Consider the following 13,298-nt stretch of genomic DNA (forward strand, 5'->3'; position numbering starts at 1 on the left):
CTTGGAATTTGATGAAGCATGTTACACAGGGTAATTTTGACCCAAAAAGTTCGACCTCATTTATTGATTGGGCGGATTTTTTTTTTTTTTTTGAGATAAAATTCTATTTCTCTGAAATAACTTAACGAATTCGAATTTTTGTAATATAGGTAATATTCTGGTCTAGGCCGGGAAATCTATTTTCCCGTACTGTTGTCTAGTTCTAGCATGGTACTGTTATTTGTTTCATTGCCCGGTAACCAAATAAAATACCAGAAAAAACGCTACTTGAAAGTCGCTATTGTTTGACAGTGTCAGAAAAAATATATAAGTTTAAAATAACTATATTTAGTTACTCGCTAAAAGTTATCTGGTAAGTTTTCTATAATTAGTTACTCGCTAAAGTTGAATGGTAAGTTTTCAACAGCTTGTTACTTTTTAAAATCTGCTTATTTCAATTATCCATTTTTATGAAACCATTTTTTGATACGTTGGTCTATGTGTCATTAGAATGACACATATGGGTCAGCAGGATGACACACAGATGCCTCCAATTAAAATAGTACGGCAGATGATAATAAAAAATCAACTTTCAATTTTTTGTATATCGATATTAAAATGTGGTTCATAACAAATCCACCAGCCAAGCTTATCGGATATTGTCCATGGTGGGCAGTGATAGGCATACTTACCCCCATTACCAAAACATCCAGGCCAAGAAACATGACTTTTTAAAGTATTTAAATCTTTTTGGGATAAAAAAGCTAATTTGTGATGTTTTAAAAACTGGTTTGGGTTTCTCTTCTTTTTGGTCGATTACAAATACATTTGCCCTTCCCTTTACCTAGGCTAACCATAGATTTATTTGGTTGTGCTTTTGCCAAAATATTGTTGAATCTATGAAATTTTTGTGATTTGACTTCCTCGACAGCAAAAATTTGTTTTTATACAACCTCTCGGCATTAGGTGTCCAAAGCTAAGTAAACCCATGTGAACATGCAAATTTAGAATATATTGAAAAGCTTTATTGCACCGCAAAGCGATACTCACACACACCAGGGTCTGACAGGCATGATTATTGGGTGGTGTATATCGCACCTTTTAACATGATACTAAAAAACATTTATAACTCCTAAAACATGATTTACGAGGTTTTAAGGATTTATATTTGTTCCCAACTAATTTTGGGCGTCTCCAGCGGCCCCTTTTAGACGGCCCATCAAGTATGTACCTTTTCCGGTTGTCAACTTCCAGCCCTCTTCTAACTTTTTTTTTACATATGTCATACTTTTTCGCGGTTTTTAAGGCTTTACAATCTCTACACTCCGACTAAATTGAGTTAAATTTTCTATGTGAATTGAGTTAATGTTAAGGAACTACCTTTTGGATTTAAGGAGTGGCCAAATAGAAGTTGCCCACTGGGTCCTCGAAATAGGGCACCACAAGGAGGCCCAAAGGTCATTAACGAAGACTAAAAAAAGGGGGAAGACAAATTTGTAGAATAGATAAAGATTTTGACCACTGTACCTTTTTCCATAAACCCGTCACTGCTTTTTACATTCGTAAGGAATAACAATAACTTAATAAGGCAAAAAAAACTAGTATGTATTTCAAAGCTAAACCAAAATTATTAATTCTACGGTAATTTAATCTTTTCTTTTTTGTTTTGTTATTATTAATGAGATAAAATTACTTTAAACATTTTTGTTTATTTTATGAAATATAAAGTGTGCAACGGTCGACTGCCAATTAACAAACTTTACATTTTAGTTTATGAATTACACAAAAGGCATTATATAATTATTCAAAGACCAAATGTAATTAAATACGTTCTATCCGGTACGGTGTAAGAAAGTAAATATGTAACTTAATCATTCGGGACTCTACTATAGGTATTCTACTTCAATTATTTAGAGATACTTTAGTCGTAGGCTATTCCTCAGTATGTATCTCTAAATTATTATGAATAAGTCAAGTACAAATAATACTATAACATGTTACAAAATACATAGGTATTATAAAATTATGATTATATATTTTTTTAAATACGGCGGGTCCCAAAAGTTTGGATACGGCACCAACTCACAATAAATGTAATACATATTTTATATATTATAGCATTTTCATTAAAAAAAATTGCATTCCAATTATTATATATCGAAATTAAAAATTTATTTTAATACGCGGTCAAAGTATGGTAGTCGATTTCAAGTACCTACAGCGTTGTCAGATCGAGTCAGCGTTGTGAAGCTAACCGTATGTCCATCTATATTTGATTATTGGAACTATATCGAATTATAATTTGGAATTTATTCTACATTTTATTATACCATGCATATATGTAATATGCAAGGTATACTAAGTTTAGCCCCAAGTTTGTAACACTTAAAAATATTGATGCTACGAACAAAATTTTGGTATCGGTGTTCATGAAATCACCAAATTAGTCCATTTTCTACTGTCGGTCTGTCCTTTTGTCTGCCTGTAAACGCGATAACTCAAAAATGAAGAAAGATATAATAAGATATAAGATATTTTATAGCTTCCTCAGGACGTAAAAACTGAGGCCGTGTTTGTAAATCAGCAACATATTTCAAGTGAGTCTTATTGACCGTTAGAGATAGAACAAGAGTTTAAATGTAAAAAATGTTCAAATTTTTGTTTGATAATGTATTTTGTGTTAAATCAGCGCGCTCGTAATTGTCACAATATGACAACGTTGTAAAAAAATTAACATTGCGGCACATCGAACCGACGCGACCAACTTTTCGCGGAAATTTGACGCGTTGCAAAGGGTCAATAAGGCAACAATTTGCTTACTCCAAGCATCTTCCTAAAAACTGCATCCTAACTATTTTACACTTTACATTTTTTCTTTTAAGGAAGTTATTTTGAAAAATATTAAAACGCCTCTACATCCTTTAAAAAACTTATCTTCATAATAACTGATTTCTTCTCTCTCAATTTTTAACCCCCGACTCAAAAAGAGGAATGTTATAAGTCTGATCGCTTTGTGTGTGCGTGTATCTGTCTGCATGTCTATGTGCATAAATGGATGTACCGATTTTTATTCTTTATTTGAAAGGTTATTTAATGGAGAATTTTCTTAGCTATGTTTCAAGAAAATCGGTCTAGTTTGGAAAGAGCCACAAGGAAAAAACCGCATTTGTCGAGTTTTTTAAAATTTCTTTTGTTACTATATCTACCAGAAAACCAGAATTAATCGTCAAATCTTGACTCCGATTCTCCAATTTTAATGATGAAAGAAAAAACGAAATATCATTAATTGTAATATATTTTATTAACAATTATTATAATAGTTGTTTACACTTTTTGGTATAATATTTAGGCTTTAGCTTCACATAATATTTTAATTAGGTGTGTAAAGAGCTTTTAGTAAAAAAATGTGAATTTATAATATTTCTTTTAATACCTAGTTTAATGTTAAACCACAAATTTTGTCAATGCGGAACGTCGCCTTAATTGTTTTTGGAGTTTTTATTTCGATGCATGAAAATTTGTTGATGTGAACGCATTTAATGTAAGAGGAAAAACCACCAAAACTTAATTTTTTTCGAATTAATAAACAACAAAGATTTTTAACAATTTTATCGCAGAAACTATGTATTTTAAGAAAAACATGTTCACGACACTTTTTTCTTAGATACAGTCGAACCCAGGGATTAAAAGAATTCGATTTATTCGCTTGTATCCCACGTTTCATCAACATGATAACTTAACCCAGGGATTAAAAGAATTCGATTTATTCGCTTGTATCCCACGTTTCATCAAAATGATAACTTTAGGGGTTAAATCAAAATATTTTATTTTCAATAAAATTTTAGTTTTCTAGTTCTAGTACCATCATTTCTTTTTATATAAATAACAATTTTTGTATCTACATTTTCTGAATTTTTTTTAGCGAACAGGTAGAAATATTATTTTCTCTTTCAAAACCTTCAATTCTTTGTAAATACTCTTTACACACCCAACACAGATAAAGGGACGAAATTTTAGTTTAATAAAAATTGTATCAAATATATAATTCCAAATTTTAATAATATAATATATTTTAGTGCTTATTATAAATGGTTATAAAAAAAGAAAGATTTAATATCGTATTGTCTGTGAATAAAATAGCTGAAGTATAAAATTACATTTTTCATAAAACTTAGGTAATCAAGACGATTTTACTCCTCAAGAATTTTTGGCACTTAAGCTAAAAACTAGAGTGAATTTATTTTAAAACTGCTACGATTTTCCAATACGAGCGTCAAAGATTAATGACCAGGAGACGCACAGATGGAGGATAGAGATATTCTCACATAGTTCGCCATTTCCTTCGGCTTTTTTTGAATGTTTTATTTGAATTAGGCCCATGCGGGCGGAGAGGGGGGATTTCGGTGGTCAAACCTCCCTCTGTTTTGAATCTCTCCATATAAATTTGAATTAACAATATATTCCTTACTCTTCATTCTCATAGACACTCACTCGAAAATTTGCACTTCGTTGTCAATTTTCTTTTAACGTGGTAAATTTTCTGATCCTGAGACTGTTGACCATGGATTTCGTGTAAAAAACCACAAATTGAAATTATTGAAAACGAAATTGTGGGTACAAGGATGCTGTTAAAGTTAATATGATAAGAAAATCAATCAGAGCAAGAATCGCATTTCCAGAAAGGACGTCCAAAATTTACTTGAAGCGCTCGATATTTGTAATGAAGATGCGTTTCCAAATGTCTACCAAATGCTTTGCGTTCTAACAGTTTTGCCTGTGACAACAGCGACAAATGAACGCTTCTTTTCAACTTTTCGTCGTCTCTAAACATACCTTATATCGACAATGTCTGAAGATGACTTGTCCATAGGCCTCATTTTAATTAATATTTCTTTTATAACTTTAGTAGCACCATAACAGAAAATGTTATGATGGCATTTTGTTTAATTAAGTAGCTCGATTAAACGTAGCCAATGAATCTGTATTATCCTAAAAACACGTTAATTTAAATGAAAAATAGCAATCATTTCAAAATAAATTTACTCTAGCACTATGTACCGTATTCAACTAGACAACCAATAGCGTCTGAAATGAAAAATAAATCGTTAAAATCTATTTTTATTTAATTTAGATATAAAAATAGTTATATATTTTATAAATTAATTTTAACATTAAATTTTGAATAAAAAATAGTTTAAATAGCTTTCGAAGAACGCCCAAAAATACTTAACAGTACACTGGCTAGTATAGAAAGCCAGTATACCACAATTTACTCTATTAACAATTGATCTTTCTACACTGGTCAACTGGTATAAAATCCGATTTATTTATATTTTTTAACGAATTTGATTTTTCATTAGAAGATTCCATTAGTAAAATATTCTATTCCGTTTTTCAACCGAACTGGTTGCTTAAAACTAGCTTAAACTCGAACATTCAACTATTTAAAAAAATAAGTAGGTAAATTTTAATTATAATAATAAATAAAAAAAAATTTTAAATCATTTTTTATTTAAAAAAATTGCTTTCAAAGGGTACAAATTTTATTGATCAGCCTTCAATTTCAAAGGACCATTTTAAAAATCATCCCTGAGTATAATAAAATAGCAGCGCTCATTGTAATTAAAACCAGATTTTTTGTAAATTATATCAGCATGAAAAACACTTATACAAAAATTTGTTGCAAAAAGGCTTTATCAATGTATAAAAACATTCCCAAAGTCGGCCGAAATAACAAAAAATGAAAATTATTATTTTCAAAAACAAGTTTTATATGTTACTAATAGCTTTGTGATTTTATGAAGACATTAATTAGCTTCAATCTGTAAGATTTTAATACATTGGTTAACATAAAAAAACCTGACCAGTTAGAAAAATTTAAATATTTTTCCGAAACTTTCGGATGAGCAAAAAATTAAACATATTCAATCATTTTTCGCAGATGTAGATATATTTTGAAATTTTGGAAAAAATTTAATTTTCTAAGTGGCCCGATTTTTTTATGGCCCGTGTATCTCTCACCTGTAAATTTTAACATTATTTGTTATTTCTTTAGTGAAAATTCAAAGAACATAAGAAAGACAAAATTTAGAATACATTAATATCTAATTAATCAATATTTTAGATTATTTTTTATTTTCATAATATTCCAAAAACTTCTTTTAACCCTTCATCCATCGCGTAATAAGCGTGGCGCCGCATTACAATTTCTTTTTTTAAATTGTGAAATAAATAATTTATGAAATGATAATGTTAAAGTTACAGACAGTTTTAAAAGAACTTTTCAAAAGAGAAACAAACACCGACAAAAAACATTTTCGTAAAACATCGTTGTGACGTGATAATGTTAATTGAATAGTATACACTGTATACAATTATTAATTAACATTATGACGTTACACGTGTCGGGCGTTTTCCTTTCTTTTTTTGAAAAGTTCTGTTTAAAACTGCCTGTAACTTTAAAATTATTATGAAAAAATAAAAACAGTTTTGTTATAAAACGTATATATGATCTTTCCATTTTTGTCAAAAAAAAGCAAATTTTTTTTTCCATAATCCCCATTCGCCATCTACCGCATATTACAACCGATTTACACCTAATTTGATAAAATATTTGTAATTTTGTATTGATTTGGTCGATACGACAAAAATCCAATATAAATGTGAAATAAAAAACAATTTTTATGAAAATTAAAAAAATTTTTTTTTTATTTTACAAAAATATCTTCAATATTTGAACAATTTAAATCCCCTTACCATATTTAATGCTTTGGAATACTACAAGAATAAACAATTGTCTAAGAATTATTTTACTATATTTAATATATATAAACATAAATTGTAATAATAATACTGGTAAACGATTCGAATGATTATTTCTTAGGACTAATGGTGTAAATAATGATCAAAGTTGGTAATAATTGACGAAGCTGTCAGAAAAATTTGTCACTTCCATTCTATCATATCTATTCATAGATAAAAATTTCTTTTAAATATCCTCCTTATCGAACACCGTCAAAATTAGTTGTTGAATAGAAACAAATTTTACTTTTGTCCTAATTCAACATCAAGTGAATATCAGTTTAGTAATATCAAATATCTTTTTACTACAAGAAAATTTCGAAACTTTTTGGAGTTTTTGAATGAGGTTTGCTTTTAGAAACATTTTTTCATTTGCTAAATTTGGAATTTGCTGAAATCATAAACTTAAGTTTGAAATTTGTGCAAGCAAAAAAAAAATTGTATAATAACACGACTATTTCTGACTCAAACTTAAGAAAAACAATCACCTCTTGACTTAAATGTCAACCAAGCTTTTAGTACAACCTTTCAGTAAAAAAACATTTTTCAAATTGTAAGTATAATAAACTGATACTTGTATTTTTAGACACGATGTTGGATTTTCTCTCAACGAGTATTCCTTGGAGCTGCGCTTTGGATAGAAGATCCTGTTCTAATATCACTAGGACTAAATGGAGGTAATTATCGATTAGGTTAGGTAGAAGGGCTTGGTCGGCAATACCAACACTCACTCGGAAGCTTGTACTGCTCTGTCGAAGGGTCGAAGATAAGTAATAAAAAAAATCAAAGGATTATATAACTAATTATCAATAAATAATAAAAGTGGGTTAATATTTTTTTAACACTAATAGTATCTGATTATTTCTAAAGGTGGTGTAAGTTGAACTTTTCCAGTAGGTACTTAATTTACTCAATACGAGTAAAGCATAAAATGAACGACTTATCAACTCTACCGAAAAAAACGACTGGAAAAGACCATCTTGAAAGTGTAATATAAAGACATTTATATTAAGCATAAAACTAGACTTTATGGTGCTACAAATAAAGTTTAGTTTTTATTTTAAACATCTTAGAATAAATTATTATTACAATATTAAATTTAAAATAAATAAAAAACAATGTTTTTTTAAAAGAACCAGTAGCGGATCCAGAATATTTAGGGGATGAAATTTAGTACACTTTAATACAAGTATGACAGAAATAAATATCAAAATTACCACATTTTAATATCATTTGATAATAAAACATATTTTTGATTCACTAGTTGTTCCTATTTCATCCCCTCCACTCCTGTATTCACCAATGAAATGGATTCACTAAATTTTGACTAAAATATTAGATAGTAGTTATAATTTGTGTATATAATTGGTGGCTCTATGTATAAGCTAATTATCTATAAGTATTATGTTATAAACTCGAGACATCGAAAAAATATAGAAAAAGTCATATATGATAATAATACTTCAGAAAAGATACTTTTTCAAAACATTTCTTGTTTAAAATAATACCTGTGATGTTTATGTTAAAACAAAATTTACTGAAGAATATTCTGTGCAAACAAGAACAAATAACTACATATACAAACTTCTACAGATCATAATAAAATTCGAATATAATCTTGAGAAAAAATTCCGAAATTAAAAATTTTTTTGATTAATTTATTATAAATAAAAAGGCATTAAAAATTCACAAAATTCCAAGATTTTTCATGTATTTTAATATTATAAAAGGCACAAAAACCCTGATTGAAATTTATAAATCGATCTACTCTCTAAAACACTGGAAATTTATTCTGATACACTCTATTTGTGTTCGTATAGGAAAATTTAACAGATAGAGGGTCATATTATCTACCGAGAGATTATTTTCTACCATTTTGCACCTAATTTTTATCTCCTTATCCCACGCAAGTGGGATATAAGCCTCGAAATTACGATTTATTTATTTAAGATTTTATTCGATAATAAAAAAAATGCGGCTGGTCATGGCTTATTAGGGGCCATGTAACGGATGGGAATTTAGTACATAGGCTGATTACCTATTCATAGTGCATTCCTATTAATGTGATTGTCTTAATTTTTTGAAAAAATAAAAAATTGTGTTATGGCATTCTATAATCTGAACAATCTCAATACACTCACTCTTAAAAATCGTATACAGGGTGTTACAGGGGTTAAAATATTAAATCTCCAGAAACTTGTTTACTTTTTATTTGAAGAATTGTATATATCCGGTATTGTATATCCTATTTTTTCCTATTTCCTATATACCCTATATTTTTTACCCTGTAAATAGCGAAATTTTTATTTTTGTTCTGAACGAGGTTATGCTTCATAAATCCAAGAATGTCTAGGATAGACAAACAATTTTGAAGTGTTATGAGTAAAATGCATTAAATTTCGAAGGAAACAAAGAAACAAATGCGAAGAGAATTTAAAAAGCATCTTTTTTGAAGTATTACCTTTTAATGCACAATATTTTCAGAGAACGGATTTCGAAAATAATTTTGTGCTTTAAATCGCTGGGTAGCGTTCAATATTTTAAGCTAAGTTACACTTAAATATCTTATATAATCAAATTTTAATAATATAATAAATTAATAATTATTATCAAAAATATATAACACTTTACTGAATAAGTTTTTTTCATAATATATATTTTTATAAATAATTTTTTTAAATACATATTTTTTTTATATAGAACGTTATCACATCATAGCCGTTAGCAGCCTAATCACAACGTTTAATTAACAATTATGGAGATTCATAAGTACAAATATTAGTAAATATATTTCGATGAAAATACATTGCATTCAGAAAAAAATTATATCAGTGATCATTTTGATTCAGAATATTAAAATTTAAATCAAAACTCAATTTTTGATCGAATGGCAAGTATTGTCAGGACAAACCACTCGAAAGAAAGTCAGGTTTTAATTTACAATTTTTCGACCAGCTTTGATCTTCTAGTCTACGTGTATGTATTACGGACTAGTGATGGGACGAATGTTATATTTTGTACATTCGCGAACGCAAATGTTTATCTCCAATATTCCCAAATACGAATGTTAACTTTCAAATGAAGCCATCGAAAATTGTTATGTATTAATTTAATACATATAATTCTTCATTAATGCGTAAGTGAGTCCGTCGTATAAACAAGTTCATTAAAAACAAGCCGTATAATTCCATTATAAAGAGACTGTTTAAGTCCATGAAAAGCAAACTTCAGTTCGTTTTGATTTGAGGTTAGTTTGCTATAATTCGTTTTGATCTGAGGTTAGTTTGCTATAATTGCATTTGTACACCGTGAGTAAAAGTAATATAAAATATGAGTAAAGCACATATTAGTGAAGGTTGGACTTATTTTGCAATTGATAATACCGAAAATGTAAAATGCAAGTTGAATGAAAAAATATTCATTACATATTCGAATATTATTTCAGTTTTTTCAAAAACATTCCCATCGTTTCTTGCAAATGTTAATGTTAAAAAGTATTGGAATATTCGCCACATCACTATTACGGGCTCGTCTTAAATTAGAGTTAAAAAACACAAAGAAGATTCAATTAATAACGTGCTAAATGAATTTGTAAAACATAGTATATTGATATTAAATCACTGGTTAAAAAATCTTATCTTGGTCATTGATCAATTACATTTTCTGAATGCAAACATAGCTAAAGCAAAACATTGACATTTTTTAAAACAGTATCACATAAAACAAAATATATTTTATGGAAATAGAATCTTTCTAGACATTTAGAATCCGCACTGATATTAATAATAATGAAAAAAAAAATAAATAAATAAATAAATAAAAACCCAAGTTTTCTATAAACCAAAATCAGACAGATTTTCCAAACCTAGTCAATTTATGTTGGCGGAAATGCTAAATTATAATACAGTAGAAACACAAAACGTTTGAATTTTTGACAAATTTTTGTTTATAAAATTGTTATTAATTTTTTTTTCCATAAGGGCAGTGACTTAATGTATCAGTGCAGATTTTATATAAAGGCCGAATTTTTCTAATCACAATACAATTTTTTCTTACCTAAACAGGTGTTGGTGTTACTGGTGCTGAAACAAATTTTAAATAATACAATCAATAAAGAATAATTTGGTTACATTTATGTATGAATACAAAAAGTAAAGATATAAAGATGTTCGCTTCTTAATGTTGCTTCAGCGCTAATAATATACCAAATACGAATGAATACAGATGAATAACTCGTCAGAATATTAAGAAATCGAAAACTTGATTGGCCCGGCTTCTGTGTAATTCTTTCTATTTGTTCAAATGAAAATACGTAATGTGCGTTAATACATTGTAGTGTAGTCTCGCCCTCTTATGTTAAGTACTATATTATGTTGAGATATCAAAAGCTATTAAAAGTATCATGTATGAGACTTTGACTTATATAAAGTACACAAAAATTTAAAACAAATATAAAAAGTTGGTTTCATAATAACATAAATTCAACATATTTCTACCATCCAAAATTTTAATCTAAGTTTTTTAACCTGAAAATTTGAACAATTTTTAACTTAAAATTTCTTCAAACTTTAGAATAAACAGAAACTGGTAGTATTTCTTTAATAAGCCTCTCAAATTTATTAATAATCTCATCTTAATATACTGGCTAGTTATTTAACCATATCCATCCTTTTGGAACATTCTGTATGATATGCTAATGAAATCTCTGAAGCTTAAGGGCTGCTGCACATCGAACAAAACGTTGCTAGGCAAAATGGTTCGCGATAATAAAAAAACCTTTTAGTAAATACAGATGAAGCAATAATGTCTTTAAATAAAACGTTTTGTTAAATAGATCCAGAATCATCATATAAAGAAATTTCAATACCTTAACGTTTTTTCCTAAGATAATTTTTAGGAGGGAGAAGTTAAAAATTACAAAAAGGCATGCCGTTTTTTCCAGGTTCATTTGATTTCAAAATAAAGACTAATAAAAAACGGGGCACAAAATAAGAATCAGAAAATAAGTTTGAAGTCATTACTAGTACATAGAGTTACTTTTATTACTAGTACAAGTAGAGGAAATATTTAGAAAAGCTTTGTAATTTAAATTTAGAAATGAAGCTATATCTCGATGTAAACCGTTTATAGATTTATTAATTGGATTAAAAAACTGTTTTTGGAAAGTTATAATCAGGTCTGGATTAAGAAATTTGCCACCCCTAGGCAGTTGCCAAAATTGTTGCTCCTTCCTCTCAAAACTTCTTCAATGGTGGAATAAGTTTGGTAAAATGTCGCGGGTGGGTTTAGAAATTTAAAAGAGGTAGTGCACTATATAAAAAATATTATTTTATCGTTTAAAAAATTAAAAAAGTGGAGATAAATATCTAATCTAGTTAACGGCCTAAGTCCAACGTTGTTTACTCGTTATCTGCCCTCAAGTTTTTCATGATATTTTCGGGCGTGGTTGTAATATTTTTAATTCGATTAGTATAGTAAAAAGAATATTTCTTGATAATTTCATTCATTCTCTTTGTGATTTTAAATTATAAACGATAACTGTTAAAAAAATAAAAATAAGCATAAAATTACCGTTTTTATAACAAAAATATCCAAAATGCGCAGATAGCTTAAATGAAACCATTTCGAGTATCTAAAAAAATAAAAATTAAATAGCTAAAATGGAAGATTGAAATTAATGAAAAATTAATTAAAATTATTATAAAGTAATCAATAGTTAGGGGCTATTCATTAATTACGTAAGCATACTTTTGGCGATTTTTAATCCCCTCCCCTTCTGTCACATAAACATTTATAAGATTTCTCGAACCCACGTCACCTCCATTTTGCAAAAGAGTCAATCTCGGTTTTACGAACAATAAAACGTTGTTAGAAAAGGATCAGTTACACTAAAACTCACAGTTTGACGTAAATTGAAGATTTTTATTCTTTATCAGATAATTTAGGTTTTATATACTCTTTCATTGCTATCAGTATCAGATATAGATTGTCTTTATATTATTAATATTAGACAACTATCTAGTCTTTGGGATATTTATAATAATTTTTTTAAGTTAAGGATGTACGAGCACCAAGGCAATTTTAAATAAAAAGCTTGATTTTTTTATATGAAGTTGCACTAAGTCTAAACAATTCTGAAAGTTTTAGAGGGGGGTTGCCCGATTATTTAAATAAATAAATGACTTCAAAAGTATGCACATTTAATATTGGTTCCACCGATAAGTCGGTGGAAATAAAAAAAACTACTTAAATTAAAGTTAAAACCTTAATTAATTATTGAAAACAAAAAAAATTCCCTTGTGCCCGACTAATTAAGGATGTATGAGCACGGTAACTTGACAAAATAAAACGAAAAGTAAGATAAAATTTTTCAATATCTGTAGTAATTTGCAAAATATTGAAAATTGTAAATTTTGTTTAATTATTTATTTTTCAATATTTCGAAAACCAAGGCAGATATCGAAAAATTTATTATTATTTTTCGTCTACATTCATGAAGTTGAAAATAAGGTACACAG

The sequence above is a fragment of the Chrysoperla carnea genome, chromosome 5 (genome assembly GCF_905475395.1).
Source record: "Chrysoperla carnea chromosome 5, inChrCarn1.1, whole genome shotgun sequence".
In the NCBI taxonomy this organism is placed as follows: domain Eukaryota; kingdom Metazoa; phylum Arthropoda; class Insecta; order Neuroptera; family Chrysopidae; genus Chrysoperla; species Chrysoperla carnea.